This window comes from Paramisgurnus dabryanus, chromosome 22 (genome assembly GCF_030506205.2).
Source record: "Paramisgurnus dabryanus chromosome 22, PD_genome_1.1, whole genome shotgun sequence".
In the NCBI taxonomy this organism is placed as follows: domain Eukaryota; kingdom Metazoa; phylum Chordata; class Actinopteri; order Cypriniformes; family Cobitidae; genus Paramisgurnus; species Paramisgurnus dabryanus.
In genome coordinates this window covers 27,638,330-27,641,257 of record NC_133358.1, presented here as the reverse complement: position 1 = coordinate 27,641,257, position 2,928 = coordinate 27,638,330, and the positions used below count along the sequence as shown (strand labels likewise).

Sequence of the window (2,928 nt, the reverse complement as noted above, 5' to 3'; positions counted from 1 at the left end):
CCGTGATTGGATAATTTACAGTTAAACACGCCCCTGAAGAACAAAGACCGCCCCCACTGTAGCGTTAACCTGTCGATCAGGGTTGCCAACTCCGTGGGCTGTTTTTCCATATCCTCGGGTTGAAGCGACCACAATAATGTAATATTTAGCTACAAGAACCTGAAGTTTAGTAAATGAACCCTTCCAAAAATGAATATATCACACAAATTTTACACCCGCAACGCGAGTTTTACCTAAGAACGCCTCTTAACGCGATTGGGCTACTTTTGAGGAGAAATTGGGCGGATTTTTCTGTGAAACCCTGGCAACACTGCAGTGTCGATCCCTGATGTCCGCGTGCATGTACTGTATTTAAAGGGAAAGCTACGTCACTCGTAGCGGGATCACAAGTTGATAATTTTAAGCGGTTAGTTGACGAAATACGACAATTTGTCTCTTATAATAAATGACTTAAACTTTGTAATATAGCTACTTTATTTCTTAGATGCAATATTTATTTTTTGCCGGCAGATGTCATGGTCATATTTATCGTGTGGAATACGATAAATGCATTAGACTGCTTATGTGAGCATATTATTCACATGCAAATATTTCTCTTGATATCAGTCTTGATAGTGGACTTATATCACCAAACTTTATTAAATGTTCTAAATCCAAATATATACATTTACAAAGTACGTGCACGGTTGCATGCATTTGACCCGTGCATCACTGAGCTGACGTGTGCGTACATGCAAACAATGTAAATAAAAGACACGCTTTTTTCCTTTTTGTACAGGAAGGAGTTCCCCACTAGAAAATATGTATGACACGCGTGCGCGTGAAGAAGAAGCGCGCGTCAGATTCTCCTCCTGATCCGTCCAAAACGGGGAAAGAAAGATGAGTTGAGGTAGGACACATTTCACACATGCTTTGTGTTTTAAAGACTCATATACACAGGCTGTGACCATCATCGGGTATTACTTTGATAATGACTGTGGAAAAACGTTACAGTCGCTAGAGAAGTGAGTTTGCGTGGTTTGGCTTGCGTGTCGGCGTGTATCGGTTAGCTTTCGCTAGCTTACAGGTCCAGTAAGTTTAACCTAAAGAAACTTAAATGAACTTGGGTGGAGAAAACGGTGGGTTGTAATGAAGGCTACATTTGCTTTCCTCTTGTCTGGTCATTTTTTGAAGACGTGGTCACTGGAAAGCTGTCAGATACACTCATCGAAGAAATGATGCCACGTGATAACGTTATCCACGGAAAGAAATATGCACGCGCTTTACTATGAGTACACACACCAGAAAAGAGAAATAAGATGTGGGGAAAATGTATGTAATTGATTTTAGAGTCAGGAAAAATAAGTTTAAAAGTTTCTTAAAACCGTTTTAATGATTTTTTCCCACAATACTTTTGATTTTTGATATCAAAAAATGTAAGATTACAACAATTAGATCCTTGTGTCATGGTGATGGTCGTTTGTTTGATATAGCGGGCGGCATTTAATCTCTCTCTCTCTCTCTCTCTCTCTCTCTCTCTCTCTCTCTCTCTCTCTCTCTCTCTCTCTCTCTCTCTCTCTCTCTCTCTCTCTCTCTCTCTCTCTCTCTCTCTCTCTCTCTCTCTCTCTCTCTCTCTCTCTCTCTCTCTCTCTCTCTCTCTCTCTCTCTCTCTCTCTCACACACACAATTTCTGTTTTTCTCTGAGGTTGGAAGTTAAAAATGGTACATGTATAAAATTACCACTGGGCTGTTGAATTCTTTATTCTGATTGGTTAAGAAATGTTCCATGGGTATGCATTATTTTTAAGTAAACGCACACCTAACATGCCAAATCCCTCAAAATTACCACCAGAGCATAGTCTTAGCAATAGGCTTTTTCGACTTTATTCGGCGCCGCAAGAACCAACAGCCGAATGACGTTAAAGTACCGCGAGAACGATTAGAGAAATCATCCGAAGTCTAATTTCGTCTAACTCTCGCGGTACTTCGGCGTCATCCGGCTGTCGGTTCTTGCGGCGCCGCATGAAGTCGAACAAGCCTATTGTCTTTTGTAACTGTTGTATAAACAAAATAATTGTCCTTTTGAATTATTTGAAAATCCTCGCATCGTGCCACCCACATAAACACCTTGGGTGTGCATTATTTTCGAATAATTAAATGGTCTGTCGTCAATTAATCCTTGCATAGTACACAGTTTGGATTTACATTTCTCTGTTTCTATGTAGTTAATATTTTTATCTTTTGGTTTATTTATAGCTGACATGGATCCTCAAACTTTTGGAGTATATGTTATCCACGTATGTGGCCCCAAAATGTTGTTGTACATTTGAGCCTCTTAAAATATAACATAAAAACATATGAAGACATTTAGAAGAAAAATAAATAAATAAATAAATACCTCATAGATCCACTATAAGCTAATGAGAGACCAATTGTTGGGTTAAAAATAATTGGGGGGAATGTTAAAAATCAAATTAATTTGTTTGTAGATGCCACTTGGGTTGACATTATATCAAACCAAGTCTATTCAAACAGTAAGTGTTGAATATTCAATGGCATTCAAACATTAATAGAGCAAATAAGCTTTAAAGTACTATGTAGTCTCATTTGATATGGTTTCTAAAGGAGGCGAGCAAATGTCGGTACATGCTATTCTTTTCCCATGTTATATCTTTACAAAACTAATATTTTCAACATAACTGTCAACCTCAAATAATATGATGTGAATTATTATGTCGATGTACGTTTATGATAGCAATAATATTAAAAGCCTGCTTTTCCCCAACATTATTGTAAAAATTAAAAGAATGATCATGTGTGTGTTTAAAAAACTTTAAGCTTCTGTGGATTTAGGTCAGATCAGAAGTGTAAAGCCATAAAGAAGTCAGATTTCTTGGAAATACAAAGCACTTGGTCAAAGTAGTACTTAAAAGCTTGACATTTGGCAAC

The 2,928-nt window shown here is 37.8% G+C and overlaps 1 protein-coding gene across 2 annotated transcripts in view; it reads left to right on the top strand.

Moving 5' to 3' along the window:
* slc4a2b (solute carrier family 4 member 2b) overlaps positions 1-2,928 on the top strand; it is a 59,660-nt gene that overhangs the window by 3,927 nt on the left and 52,805 nt on the right. The window contains exon 2 of one of the 2 annotated variants that reach the window (XM_065258580.2): positions 779-889. The gene's annotated coding sequence lies outside the window, so the exon portion shown is untranslated. Of the gene's footprint in view, positions 1-760; positions 890-2,928 lie in introns of those variants that run through there. The other variant, XM_073813144.1, reaches the window with a different exon arrangement.